The 16,094-nt window shown below is 39.6% G+C and overlaps 1 long non-coding RNA gene across 1 annotated transcript in view; it reads right to left on the bottom strand.

Moving 5' to 3' along the window:
- Positions 1-1,658: 1,658 nt before the first annotated feature.
- The window catches only part of LOC105546305, a 162,435-nt gene continuing 147,999 nt past the window's right edge, over positions 1,659-16,094 (bottom strand). The window contains exon 7 of the long non-coding RNA XR_001007074.1: positions 1,659-2,142. This is a non-coding gene — a long non-coding RNA (uncharacterized LOC105546305). The remainder of the gene's footprint in view (positions 2,143-16,094) is intronic.

Genomic DNA, 16,094 nt, shown 5'->3' with positions numbered 1-16,094 from the left:
ACTGTATAAAAATATCCAGTTTATTTGGATCAATTCTAAGTAGATTGATTGTAAGCTACCAACCCCTAAGTAGCACCAATAAAGGTGCTATTCCATTAGCAAGACTATACTAGGCACCAGGAATACAGAGATGTACCCTCCAAGAAATCTTCCAGAACAGGAAATAAATATCTACAGTTTAGTATAACACAAGTGAATAACTAAGACTTCCTGGAAGATACTTCACGCAAACTAGAAGTGGCATAACCAATACCCAGTATCACGGCCAGGAGTTTGGGAGTGGGGCTCTTCAGCCTGTTACGGACAAATCATATCACTAAAGTTACCCGTCCAATTAGAGCTATTCCTTACCGAGGAACAAATAATATTGTTTTAGAAATTAAATTAAAAGGGATCATATGAGAATTCTCATCACATTATTTATGGAGCAATATAATGCCTCATTCAAAGAACACTTTAAATCCAGTTTATACAGAGCAACATTGTTTATTTAATAAGATGGAAATAGCACTTCCACAATGCATTTCTCAGACAGCACACAGTGCTATTGGCAGTATGTATTGGCAGCTTAATTAAGAAGTCTGTTAATGATGTTTAAAAAAAAAACTGACACATTTTCAATTCAGATGGACACTCCTGAAGACAAAGACATGTCTATTGTTGGCTCATACATACTAAAATGTGTCACAGACACTACATAAAATGTCTGGTGTCTACAGTTATATCAGTGTCTTTACACTGGGAAAATCATGACACACTTATTCTCAAGTCAGAAATAAATTTTTGGAAAAATTAGACAGTCATTTAACTTATGGAACACAAAGGACAATGAATACTGAAATAATTACTTAGCCAAATTTTCATACAGCCATTGCCCAGATGGGTTTTGTTCCATCCCTATCCTATCTTGGTTCTCTGAGTACCACCACCCACATTTGATCCAAACCTTCCTCTTCTTCATGCTAGTAACTCACTCAGAATGGCAGGCCCCTAGGGCAGGGGTCCACAAGCTGCAGACTGGTACCAGTCTGTGGGGGTCCATGGCCTATTAGGAACCAGGCCGCACAGCAAGAGGTGAGCAGTGGGCCAGTAAGCATTGCCACCTGAGCTCTGCCTCCTGTCAGATCAGCGGCAGCCTTAGATTCTCATAGCAGCGCAAACCCTACTGTGAACTGCGCATGTGAGGGATCTAGGCTGCACAGTCCTTATGAGAGCCTAACTAATGTCTGATGATCTGAGGTGGAACATTTCATCCCGAAACCATCCCCACACTGTCCACGGAAACATTGTCTTCCAGGAAACTGGTCCCTGGTGCCAAGAAGGTTGGGGACCACTGCCCTAGGGCAGGGAAGGTAGTGGACTGTAGAGACAACAGGTATAATTCACCTTCCCGCTCCCCAAGAAATCCACAAACAATATATTTTTACAACAGACAATCTATACCTAAGGGGAAAAAAACAGAATTTAATGCATATTAACTCAAACTACAATGTATTAATATCTCTAAAGTCTACTAAATATTTATGGAATCAATAAAATGGATCCTATCAGAAGTCCAGCAACAACAACAAAAAGGATTAAAATGTACCGAGTTGCCATGTTAGGAGTTTTTTGGGTTTTGTTTTGTTTTTTATTAAAGAGACTTAAAACACAGAATATACTTTTCCATTTATTTATTTATTTTCTTGGGGATACACCTAATTAACAGCAGAAGAAAAACAATGTACCCTGAAACTAACTGTAAATTTACTGAAGGCAGGCTTTGTCTCCCTCATTTTCTTCCCCTATTTTGTGCAGTGGTTCACACATAGTAAGTACTCAATTAAGTTGAAAAGCAATGCATATTTCAATTCACATTAATTTCGAGGGGTTGGACTGATTTAAGGAGCAGCTGAGATGAAAAGGCTAGCTTCGATCTTTTCTGATTTCTGGCTAGCGAGGCACACCATCTTGAAAACTTCCTCTGCTGAACCTTGCGTAACTGCTGTCCACTGTGGCATTCTTAATGTCTTGATTTGTTTTCATTTTTGCTGAAGGTAACGAGATGGTTCTCCAGTGGTTATCTTTCCAACAAGAAAATGTGCAGGGTGATTTGAAGCTGCTACTCAGTGGCTATCTGTTCCAGTCCTAGAGGCAGTGTATCTGTGGACAAATTGAAACCAATTATTAATCTAGGCCTTTCTAAGAACACTTTTCAGAAGTACAAAGGTTAGCCTTTCACTGATCACTAAAATGTTATTTCACTCAACATTTCAAAAATACAACCAGGATCTCTTATGGTGGTTGTCTAAAGCTTTATCTCCCTACTTTAAATAATGACTTTGAAATCCATCTCACCCCCAGGCACAGATCCAAGCCTAAGGAAATCAGAAATATCACATACCTGCATATTTGGAAAAGAAAGTTTCCCTACCAGGTAAGAATTCTGCATTTTCATTCCTTGCCTTTATAAGCAGGAAAAGCCCCATTCGCGTTCCCAAGCCCTACCCCTTTGTGAATAGTAAAGTCCCTGCCTGTGTCCCATCCTGTGGCACCATACGGATGGCTGGGAAACAACAGTTGCAGATAGAGAAGCGTGCTGTGAAGCAATCGGACAGGCAGAAGCACATTTTCTTCAGCAAAGACTCTGAACTAGCCAGGTGAGTCAAAGACAGAGGCACACACGAACACTTCAAACATCAGCTAGGTAGCAAAGACCCCATGAGGGCCGCATGGAAGGATCCAGTCACACCCTGTGTATTAGTTACACCATCATGGACCAGAAAAGACAGGCATCTTTACAAGAAACATTTCCATTCATTCACATGCTCAAGGGCTGCTGTCTCTCTGAACTGTCTTACTGCAGACCCTGCCTCCACCACCCCTCCTTACTCAGGTCCTCTTCTCCTCAGCCTGGAATAAGATGGCCTAGGTCTCCTCTGCCATAGTCTCAACTCCTTCCAAGCAATGCTATCTCCTCTGGTCCTCCACCTCAGCCATTCATTCCAGGCTCCCTCTGAGCTTGGGCCCCTGACGTCTCCACTTAAAAGACTCAGCACTACTGTGGCCTTCAACCCATCCTCATCAGAGCAGGCCATAGAGAAAAACTGCAGCCCAGAAGATGGTGAGACTGGAATTCTCTATTTGATCACGAATGCATTCAGTTGCACTGACTTTACTCTACATTGCTTCTTCATTTCTCTCTGTTTTCCTACCTCCAAACATGTTGGCTCAATCCTCAGAGCTGGGGTCTGCCCTGACTGGATTTTCTGTTTCCTACAATGCCTTATGCCTTGCCCTGAACCTATATCTACTTGACTAGGGCCCTGATAAAACCCTTCCCTAGATTCCATTCCAGGCCCCCAGCTGTGGGCTGGGATCCAGTTGTGATTAGATTGCCTCCTTCCATGATACCACCACTCGTAACTCTAAATCTCACCTGTTATCTACAATTCTAGTGGCCCAAACCTCCTGCTAAATTAAATCTCCTCAGGTACCAACACCTTCCCTGAACCAATCCCCAAATCACCACATCCACTTGGTCACTAAGGATTGGACTGCTGGCTCATCCTAGTGAAACCAGGTTCCCAGTCCCTAATATACCTAATCTTGGCTTCCTCCTGTTCCCTGGAAACCTATGCTGCTGAGACCCTTCATAGGAACTTCCTCACCCAGTCTAGACAAATTATAGCACTATGGGGTGTGTGTGTGTGTGTGTGTGTGTGTGTATACATGTGTGTGTGTATATATATGACTGAATGATCATATGTATGTGTGTGTGTATATATGTGTATATATGTATGTATATGTATATATAGATGTTTATGTTTATATATTATATGTGTATATATGTATATATATAGACACATATATATACACACACACATACATATCATCATTCAGTCATTTATTAATGTATTCTTACCTCATTCCATTAAAAATGGCCTCTCCTATGGCCTAACCCCTGCCTGATTTTTGACATCTTCCACTTTCTTATTTCACTTTATTTCCTACTCTCCAACATGAAGTTTCTGCTTCAAGCACACAGGTCTACTGACCTCTAAGCTCATTCTGAATCTTTGTTCACATCCTCTTTTCTGCCTTCTTAATTGGCTCCTTTTCATCCCTTGGCCTGGCACTTATGACACAATCTAAGAAGTCTTCCCCAAGAAACAAATCTACATGAATTTATCCCTTATCTGTATTCCTTCAGAATAATCAATATCACACAGTTTAGTACTTGATTTTCATTAAATGTTTGGAATACATTACCTTCCCCAAAAGACTGCTAGTCCTTTGGGAACTGGGATAAAGGTCATGTCTTGTACTTGTTATGCCTTCTCCAAAGTGCCTGGTGCTGATCTCTAGAAGGAAAAGGAGAGGAAACTTCCATCCCATCTTCTCCTTACCCCTACCCAAGCCCATCCCCAAGGAGGAAAAGACACAAAGTGACTGAATCAAGTTACCCAACTCAGTTAAACTTTTGTAAGTGGGAGAAGTTTTCAGTGTGCTGGGAGAAAAAGTTAAAGCTTTAACTTCTGTTGGCTCTCTCATCTCTTCGGGGTTCATCTCTTTAAGGTTCTCACTCTCTTTGGATTGCTTCTTTCTACTTCCACATTGCTGGTGTGATAAAACTGGACTGAAACTGCCTCTGAGCTGAGCTCATCAGAGACTGCATTAGGTTTGGGGTAGGACGGCCAGGGCCTAAGTAGGCTAAGAACATATGTGTATGTATTAAATACTTGGGGTGCAGCCTGTGCTCATCTCCTCCAAGTACCTGTGGCCACAGGAAACACATGAGCAAGGATATGAATGCAATTAGAATCTAAGTGTCTTCTTAATAAAAACTTACTGATTTTTCTAAAGTAAATGTCTAAACTACATCAGAAGAGACCAAGAATTCTGAGAAACTTTGAAGTTCTGGGTCAGTGTTATTTATGATTCATATATTGAGTACATCTCTCATTCAAAACTTTAATTGTATTTTTATAAAGGCATTTCTCTAAGAACACACTTCTTACAACATAGATCTCTGAGTCTGAGATCTTTTTGAGTTAGGATGCAAGCACGACAAATCTTGGGGGTTTTGTAAGCCTTCCTGCCAAAGAAGTAAAAGCCAGTGGACTTTTACTATAAAATGTTTTACTGGCTCTTGCAGATGACCACAGTCTGCCATAGAATCATTTAATATTCATGATACTTCACATATTTTGAATATTTAAATATATCATATGCACACTACATACATATACACATAACCTTACTTGAAAAGAACTGCATAATTAATTTAAGCATACCCCAAAGTCCTATGATCTTTCATCGCTTGGAAAAGACCGTGGTGAAAACTCCACTTTGAAACAATGTTTTTGTTAGCATGTGACTCAGAATAAGAACTGTCCCCTAATACCCACTGTCCACTTCTTTTTATTGATAGAATCCTTGAATTTTAAGGGATGAATGGCCACAAAAACTGTATTTTCAGGCCCTCCTGGTAGCTAGGTATGGTTGATGGGATGTGAGTAGAAACTAGGAATATCTTTGATTTAAACCCTTAGTACTAATATATGTGGCTCAGTCACTTCTGTGGCTGAGGTGAGAACATGCTTGTAGAAGAGAAGTCTGTGGCTTGTGAGTGTGCATGGCCAGCAGTCTCCGATCTGTGTAGGTATTAATGTGTCAGGGCTGAGTGTTCCAGGATTTCTCTAGAGGCTGGCATGGGCTCCTGAACCAGTTGTCATTTCTGTCTTGCCAGTATATCAGGGTTGGAGAAGTCCAAGCCTTAGGACCCAGTTTCCTTTCTACCTGGTGTTTTCCTGCCAGAATACCATGGGCTGTAACTTGCCTTGAGTTGGAAGCAGTTTGCATGTAAATTTATTCATCCTTTTAACTTATGTAAGGTTTTTTTATACACAATTCTCAATTATTTAAGCAATGACAACAAATTTTGGTTTTCTTTTGTTATGTGAGAACATTAGGCCCCAGCAACATGCTATTGTGTAAGGAAAAATAAGCTGTTGCAGTTAAAACAACAGAAAAAATCTTAAGAGTACCACCTCCAAGAAGTGCCCTTAAAGAGAACACTTATGCATCTTCAGACATATTAATGAGGCCAATATCCAGGGGTAGCAGAGGTATCAGATAGAAGTGTACATCTCCCTGACCCAGCAGTCTAAACATAAGCGATCCAGCACTGCTACACCAGCCATGCTGTGTCAAGGAGCTCCTTCTTTCTCGTTTAAGCCACTATACTTTGGTACCTCTCAACAAGAATATAGGTTAGGTTGCTGTAACAAATACAGCTCTGCCACTTTATAGCTGATCTATCTTAGACAAATTACTTAAACTCTGTATTATTTTATCTGTATCTACTTCACAGAGTTGTTGTCAGCAACATTAGACTATGTCTTTTTGGGGGATGTGGGCTGGGGGTCTCATATCCCTGGCTTCTAGCACAGTACCTGAATATAGTAAGCATTCAATAAGTACTACACTATTATTGCTGATCTTACTCATACGCCAGATCTAAACAAATAATGCCAGACCTTAACAACTCACCATTCAGTATTTCCAATAAAGATCTGATATAATACAAATAATCAACATGGTGTGCATTAGAAGGATCACTTTCTGACCCAAATCTTAGAAAACATGGTTTGACAAAAGGTATTTTCTGACTTGTGAATTTACTTTTATGAAAACTCTTATATGCAGAACCACTGATCATCAAATTAATGAACTGACTTAACTTTTTTAAATGGATCCACTTGAATTGGGCAGTCCTGGAAAGTCAAAGGCACACTGCCCCAAGAGTACTGGTTCTGTCCCTGCCAGTTATTATTGCAAGCTTCCACTCTTCATGCATATACTGCAGAAAAGCCTGATTTTTATAACACGTTTATGATTGTGAACTTGTAATAGTACAGAATCTCAAGAAGAATAATTCTTCTGTTTTCTCAAAGGAAGATGGGCCCCTTTTTTGCTTCTACAAAAATAGCATGGATGAGAGTTTTCGGGAAAACACATTTCTCTTATTGAAGAGCACTTAATAAACACACACCTGACTGCTTTCATTTCACCACAAGTGGTGCCCATTTGCCAGTCATCAAAGTAATTCAGTCTGCTCTGTTGAAGTGATGGATTCTACAAACTGTGTAAGGCTGTCATTAAGGAGAGGATAGATTATAGTCTCTATGCAGGACATTACAGTACTTACATTTCTCACCCACATAGCTTATGAAACACAGGGGAAACAAGAAGATGAAAATAAAGTTAAACATGGACTTAATGCCTTTCTCTCCCAATGAATGGAATGAGCTGGTCACTAGTCCACACTTTTTACTACTTATATATAAAGTTCCATTTCCTTCTATTTAATATAAAAAGCTTTGATAAAGGACACAGACTATGCACAAAATTCATTACACAGTAATTTAAGTCTAACTTGCCTTTGTGCCTCTACTTTTAAAATAATATTCTTTCTTTTTTCACCCTATTTATACAGCCATTTTGCTTCTCTATAATTTTAACTTACCTACTTAAAATTCTCATATAGAACAGAGATTATATCTAGAGTAAAATTCATTAATTTGGGTGAACTTAAAAAGACAAGCCTGAATGAATGAAAAGTCTAAAGTATGGACAGTTATCAAAAACAGCATGATAACAGCAACAGCTGACATTTGAGAGTTTATTACATGAAAATCACTGGGCTTTTTACCTTACATTATCTCATTTAGTCCTCAAAACAGTCCTGGAGCAGATATTATCATACCATTTTTACAAATTGGAAAACAGACTTTAAGAGATGTTAACTTTCCTAGGGCCACACAGCTACTAAGTGGTAGAACTCCTTCCAAAGTTGCAGTTGTCTGACTCCAAAGCTCGTGCTCTTTACAACCACACCAAACTGCTAGGATTTTTTCTTCAATCAATAATAATAATAATAAAAGTAATATCTCAGAGGAGGGTAACAAAACTCTAAAGTGCCAAGGAACCCTGGTTTAGTTAAAAAAAAAAAAAAAAAAAAAGGTACTTAAAATTAGCTCACCACTTATTTTAGGTAATATTTACCCGCCATGTATGAAGTAACTACTTCACACAAGGCATTTCTATACATTAAAACTGACCCTTATAACAACCTCCTAAAGTAGATAACTATCTCCATTTTACAGATGGAGGAAAATACTCAGTGAAGCTAAGGTCACATAGCTAGTAAGTGGCCTAGTCTTTGCACTATGCCACACTACTTCGTTATCTGTCTTATAAGGTCTTTCTCTAAAGTGCTGAAGAAGTCTGCTTTTTAAAGGAACAGTGCCATCCCCTGCAATTTTATTTATACTATTTATTAGCTCAGCAAAGTTTTAGTTCAGAGACAATGCAAAGGTAAACTTTAACCCAGGCCTTGACCTCATTTTCATAAATTCCAAATTTAGTGAGGTCCATGTTAATGGGTTTTACTGTATATGGAAAAGAGTTTAATAGTCACTTAGCACTGCTCTATCCATTAATAAATCTAAAAAGCCACATAAAGGTGAAGGAAGAACAGTGACCTCAAAACTAAAACAGATAAAGAGCACCTATAATTTGTACTCCAGCAAAAAAAAGTCAGAATATAAAACTGCCAATACATAACAAATTCAGTCTTACAAGTTTAAATGCTCATTAATCAATTAAAGAAAACTAACTTCATCAGATGCTCATATTAAGGAATATAGCCATAGCAATTCAGCAATCATAATTAAAAGTTCATTTCAAATCTCTTTGGTGTGTAGTGAAATGATCTAACAGTGAGGCTGCCTGGTTCTTTTCACAGTGTTGTGTAAATGTGCATAGTATGTGGTCATTCCTAGCTATTGAACATGTTCATCTTTGCTACTCATGCTGCACTTGTTTCTGATGCAGATATGCTTCTGTGTACACACTGAGTGGGAAACATGTACAAGATAAGACAGTGAATAAAGCACATGTCTGCAGCACCGTTCCCACCACGCCTATAGCCAGTTCCATAATATACAGGCGATTTTTTTTTTCCCCTTGTAGGTCATCACCGTACTGAAAAAATTCTAAATAAATCCTATAGGCTTCAGAGGGGGCCACCTGAAGCACTTAGAATCCCACAACTCTGTCAAGTTGCATCACGCTTTTTTTCTTTTCTTTTCTTTTCTTTTCTTTAGGCCAGCTTGTGAAAGAGCTGCCACATGCCTCTCTGCAAGGGAAACAGCCTTGAGACATAAGCAAAGCAATCCAGGTAAAGGATAACCAACTATTCTTTAGGCCTGATGCACTGTGGAATAGGTGGCAGAAGCAGATTTCAGGTCCCTTATAGTCTGGCCAGACTCTCAATAGGTCACCTACTTCCTGCTGACTGACAGCCAAGGCCTAAAGGGGGCCAGCTTGCCAAGGACTATCTTGAGGTTTGCAGTCTTGGTCACCCAGAGTGAACTGATCTCTCGTAGCTATTCTCTATAAAGTATAAAAGAATAAACTTTCCATCTGTAATCCCAGCACTTTGGGAGGCCAAGGCAGGCAGACCACAAGGTCAGGAGATCGAAACCATCCTGGCCAACATGGTGAAAACCCGTCTCTACTAAAAATACAAAAATTAGCTGGGTGTGGTGGTGCACACCTGTAGTCTCAGCTACTTGGGAGGCTGAGGCAGAGAATCGCTTGAACCCAGGAGGCAGAGGTTGCAGTGAGCCAAGATTGCACCACTGCAGTCCAGCCTGGCAAAAGAGCGAGACTCCATCTCATAAAAATAAATAAATAAATAAATAAATAAAAACTTCCCTACTATATGAATGTAAATTTATCCAAATATCTGGGACTCCCATAATTTGCTAACCCCTTACCTGTGTTACCTGATTGGTTTGTCCACCAGGCTCAGCACAGTATTACGTTAGGATTCAGCCTTTCACTTTCACTTCCAACTCCCTTGGCCACAGCATCATAATTGCTACCATTTCTTTTATAATCAATTTTGATTTCAAGTCACTGGAAAGCATTACTGAAAAATAATATGGAGTTTCACTCTCTGGACTATTCAATGTCATAGCAAGAAAAAAATCTTCCTGGGCGTGCTGGATAAACTGAGTACTCTCAGAATCCTTCCCAACCTATGAGTTCCTCATTATTAATCAAATACCTAGAAATACTACTTCTTGGAATCTATCTTACAGTAATAGCCACACAAGTTCACAAAAACAAAAACATTACCATGTTCACTACAGTGTTATTTGCAATAGCAAAAGTGTTAAGTGATCTAAATGGCCAACAGTTGAAGGATGATTAATTACGGACCATCCACACTCGGGAACACTGCACAGCCATTAAAAATAACATAGTATGCCTCTATTTACTGGCATGAAGCTATGTTCAGTGAAAAAAGGATGATGGACAAAATGTATAGAGTGATACCGTATTTGGAAAAAATACAACTGTGTATATACAGAAACATATGTGTACAAAGAGAAATTATATGAAAAAAAATCTTAGAGATTTGTAAGTATAAACATGTAGTTATGTATATTTCTGCTATGTGATATTCAAGTAAAAACATTTCTACTGCTGGGCACAGTGGCGTGCACCTGCAGTCCCAGTTACTTAGGAGGCTGAGTCAGGAGAATCGCTTGAGCCCAGGAGTTTGAAGCTATAGTGTGCGAAGACAGTGCCTGTGGATAACCACTGCACTCCAGCCTAGGCAACACAGCTAGACTCTACCTTTAAAAAAGGTTTCTATTATATACTTATATAAATATATATTTGCATATGCATAGAAAAATCAGAAAGGATATACATTAATAGTGGTCACTTCTGGACAGTGAGTTTGGAAAGACAGAACTTTAAGTTTTTACTTGTACATATATGTGCTGAGGTTTCTAAAGGATTCTGCAAAATTGACACCCCTTTCCTTTCCTAGGTTCTGAGCAAATGAAGAAATAATACAAAAATAAAAACAGATGAGGGACCAGAATATAACCTTTATTACTGATTGAAGCCAAGGTGGAGGAGGTAGCTTAGTCTGAAATCCAAAACACACATGGCTAAGCTGTAGAATTATATCATCTTGGGGCTGGGCATGGTGGCTCATGCCTGTAATCCCAGCAATTTGGGAGGCAGAAGTGAGTGGATCACTTGAGATCATGAGTTCAAGACCAGCCTGACCAACAGGTGAAACCCCGTCTCTACTAAAAATACGAAAATTAGCCAGGCATGGTGGTGCACACCCATAATCCCTGCTATTCTGAAGGCAGAGGCACAGATCACTTGAACCGAAGAGGCGGAGGTTGTAGTGAGCCGAGATTGCGCCACTGCACTCCAGCCTGGGCAACAGAATGAGACTACCTAAAAAATAATAATAATAATTATATCATCTTGGCAGGCCAGGACAGCAAAAGCTGGGGTGAGCCCCCAGCCTTTGGGAAAATGTGTGCTCTTGGTAGGCAGGCCCTTCTCCAGATAGAACGAGCATGGCAGTAAGCTGAGGTAGCCCACTTATTCAACCCATATTTACCAATTAGGTAAGTCACTCCCCTATAGAGTAGAGTGAGAAAGAGGGTCTGTCAAGTAGGAGTATTGTCTTTGTCTGAGAAGGTAGTTTCAGCACATCTGGGGTGGCTGAATCCAGACTGCAAAGGGTTAAAGTGAATGGTGAAAAGGCAGAGACTACAGAGTAGACAAGTCGAGAAGAATTGAAAGAAAGGAGGCTGGGAGCAGGGAATTTTAAAAATGATTTTTTTAAAGGAGGAGGCCAACAAAATGTCAAAGGTAGAAAATGGAAGAGAGAAAATAATTTACAGGGAGAGTCTAAACATAGTGATGGAATCATGGACATTAAGTGAATGTGGCCACCTCTTACTGAGACATGAACAAAAGGGAAGGAAGAGAAGTTGAGTTCTTATCGCAGGACCAATTCTGTAAAAAGAAGGATAGATCCAAAGCTAAATCCAGAAAACAAAAAATAAACTTGCAGACTGCCAAAGAGCTGGCTGTGCTACAGTCATGACAAAACTCAGCAGAACCAAGACCTACTTGTAAATGTTTTATCAAACTGGGAAAATTACAAGAAATATGTGATTTATTATTTCTAAGACTGCTTAGATTAGTATTGATATGTACATACTCTCCATATTATCCAAAATCATGCTTCATAACATCAGTTGATTTACATGCTCCTTTGTCCCTGGGAGCCCTAAGGAATAAAGTTTTTCATAAGAAACTTTGAGTGATTTAAGCTTGACTGGCTCTGTGCAATTTTTCATTGCAATTCTGGCTACCATTCTACCATATGCCCCAAATCACAATGCAGTATAAAGTAAAATCAAACAGACCAAGTATTGGTGGGAAGATTCCTAGTCTGGCTCCATACTTCTAACTGATAGAGACTGAAATGTCTGCACTGGAAATGTTTCTGTATTTCCACTGATCTATTTTCATGCCATGGTTTCAACGGCTTCAGAAGTTCCAGTAAGAAAAGTCTTCTTCTGGTAAACAGATTCCTCTGAGTTAAAAAAATAATAATAATAATAATAAGAGGGAAAAGCTTCGTATTTTTCAACAGTCCCCAAAGTTATATTCTTTATCAGGTTTTAAGGTTATGTTCCAAGTCTCCATTCTTCGGTGTGGTTTAGCTTTACAACCAGCTGCCCCCTCTTGACTAGCAGTTTTTGACGTCATCCAGGCTTTGCAAAATGTGTGCTACAGCCCCTACTCAGGCTTCTCAGCTGCTATGAAAGTTATACTGCATTTGGTTAAGTGTGGAGGCTGGCACCAGGGAGGATCCATGATGGTGATTATCATGCAAATCAGCCTCCTGCAAGTCAAGCTCCTCCGCGGAGGCCTTCCAGCTCTGCTTCCCCCAGGGCCGCTCCATTGTCCCCAGCATAAAGCTAACCATCTTGGCTGCCGACACTGGACGCCGCTGAGATTGCTTCTCCTGACAGAGATTAGTGGGCAGCAATGAATCTTTCACTTGGGGTAGAAATATGATTTTATTTAAGAAAACAACCATACATAATTGGGCTTCTGTCACTTTAAATTTTAATGGTGAGAGTAATATGGAGGCTTCTGGAACTTTAAATTATGGCTTTCAGAAGCTTCACACTGAATCTTTCAATTATTCTCTGTAAGTACTTTCTCAAAGCATGTGCCACCATGACATTGATATCACAATTCAAATCTAAATTCAAAACTGACTGCAAGGCTATGAGCTATGTGCTGGCGTGCATGCTGCCTCATTTTATCTTTGAACATCTGACGAGGCGAATCAAGAGGCGCTCTCCCGGAGACCAGCCAGCTGTTTGCCAAATATTCAAATGCTCTGACATGCAGAAGAGCCTTTCAGATTTCCCCACATCAAAATTAGCAACGACCCCCTATTTTTCCCATTAGCTTCTGGCTCACCTACATCCTTTCACGCAGGCCCGCCTGACTCACTCAGCTAAGTGCTTGCTCTTGCTCACCTCTCGGGTTCCCAACTCCAGCAATTGGATCTGGTGTGTGCTGCAGAATGGCAGCCAGTTCAGACAAAACCATGGGGGAGAGTTTTCAAGTCGGTGTTTCCTTGAAGTGGATGTGAAAGAGTGGCTGAGCTGATATTTGCAGTAGCAGGAAGGCAGAGAGCAAAGACAGCATGCAGGTTTTACTTACAATACATTCATTAGGCTGGAGCAAAAAATGGAATTGGAAAGACAGTAGCCAGGGGAAAGTGAAAAGGCTTTGCTTTTCCTTTTATTTTGGTGTCAACTTCCTTGTTATATATCCATTTTATCATTTTTAATATTTGTATCTTCATATTAAAACAAATGGAATCTTTTTTTCTATAGGTCTAGCTTTAGACTGCTTCAACTATTTTTAAACGTGTCCCCTACCTCAGTAAACGCAGCACCACATTTACAACTGTAAATAACTAATCCAGTTGCCCTTTGGTTAATCTACAATGAAAGACAACCCTTCTTTCACATTTCAAAAGTCCTGGAACAATTTTCCTCAGCTGGATGACTTAGAACAGAGGCTGTGGACAGCACCTGGGGAGTTTAGAATGGGAAAGGGACTAAGGTGCCAAGTGGTCAAGACAACAGCCCCTACCCCAGCGGCTGGCAAAATTTCCTGAAGCTGGACATCAAAACCCGGGCCAGCTGGGTGAGGGGTTCCTTCATTCCTTCCGGAAAAGCTGGGTCTTTACTTGTTCATTTCCTATGATGTGTTTATACTTGGACAGAAGGGGCACAGCAGGAATGCTTTCAGGGCACATTTAGGGGGAAGCCACTCTCACAGGAATTGTGAATGCCAGATGTCAAACAAACCTGTGCTGCTGAGAATTCTCTAAGCAGGATGCAAGGGGCACCACATCACATCTGAGAAAACTCTGCTGTCCTGATCCGGGGCCTCTCCTTAGCTGCAGGCAAAGGCAGGTAGAAATCCTTTCATTTTAATAATAATAATAAAAAAGAAGCTGCTAGTGTGAGCATAAAATTACCTAACAACTAGATGGGCTGATGGCATTCCAGTTCTGCCAGTAAAGTCTATTCATTCTCTCAATTCAAATCAGCATAAGGCAAGTAACTTGCCTCTGGGAACCATAGGTGGCAGAGGCAGGAGGCCCACATGTGGAGTGGCCATAAAACAGACATCAGTCAACAGCCTTACCCCAGCATTATTTCCTGAATACAGGCTCAAACATTGCTTTGCACTGAGATCAGGATTATGGTGCCCAAGTAGGCACTGTTGTAAGCTACTGACCATGGACAGAGAAAATTTTAAAAATCCACACTGATTTCCAAGTCCAAAGTAGTACAATTACAAATCTTGTCTAACTTTAATACTGAAGGCTTGTGGAGTGTTTCAAATACAAAACAGTTCTACATAAATCATTCACTCAAACCTTTACTGTTCTCCTATTATATGCCAAGTACTATACTTTCATGAGTCAGCATTGGTTAAATAATAATCTTAATACTACTAGATTTCTCTGCAAAATTTAGCACTGTGGCTCACATCTTTACTAATTCCTCTTCCACGGTCCTCATTTCATTAAACCCACAAGGAGAGAGCAGCAGTATAGTAAAATAGTGGGGGACATATTTTTCACACTGCACAGATCCCCTCCACTCCCATTTGAGAATCATTACATATGTGAACCCCTCACTATTTCTAGCTGGAGTAAGTTATTTCTCTTAAGAGTCTGGGGATGAAAAAAACAAAAGCTGGAGATCTCTGTACCAAATACTTCCTGTAGATGATATCATCTACTCTCATGACTTCAACTATGTGCCAACTACACACTGATGACTTCAAAAATAGTATTTTAAGCCCAGACCCACATGTCCAAATGCCTAGCACACCTGTTTTCAAATGACCTACCACTGCAAACTCTACAAGTACATTATATTTTCTAATATATATTTTATAATTTATATCAAATTAAATCATAAATTATATAATTTATATTTTTCTCTCCTTTTTCTTAATAGTATTAGTATTTACTATATGATCCAAGTCATATTTATACTCCTTCTCCTTCACACTTCCCATTCTTACCCCACATAGATCAAATCTGTCACCAGGTCTTTCTCTTCTTCCTCAAGAACACATTTCAAGTGTATCTACCTACCATTTACTATATTCCGCTTGGACCTCTGCATTAGCCTCCTCACTCCTCCCTACCAGCAGCCTCTGCACTTCAAACTATTCTCCACGTGCTTCTGATTCGTACTGATTAAAGCAGGAAATCCTTAAATGCACTTCTCATAATATACAAGATGATTTCTGATAGCAAACAGACCAACTTCTTAAATATTCATATTTTAATACGTTTCAAAAAACAGAATTAACACATCAAACTGGGTGTCAAGTTTAAGTTTGCTTTAAAAATAAATTTCAGTATAAAACTCACGAAATTTCAAGAAAAATTAATCTATTCAGGTAGTGTGAGATGTTTTAAAAAAGATAAAAGCAGTACATGAATCAATGACGTTGGGAAGCTTGGTACTAGAAAGTAGGTCTAAACTCCTTAATATGGTATCAGATATCTTAAACTCCTTAACATTCTCTTCATTTTTAGCTTCTCCCTCTCCTACATTTCCTGTACTCTACATGTAAGTTCTGTGTATCAGCTTTGC

Source organism: Mandrillus leucophaeus, unplaced genomic scaffold (assembly GCF_000951045.1).
Source record: "Mandrillus leucophaeus isolate KB7577 unplaced genomic scaffold, Mleu.le_1.0 Scaffold353, whole genome shotgun sequence".
NCBI classification, from domain to species: Eukaryota; Metazoa; Chordata; class Mammalia; order Primates; family Cercopithecidae; genus Mandrillus; species Mandrillus leucophaeus.
This window is presented reverse-complemented; position numbering and strand designations above follow the sequence as displayed.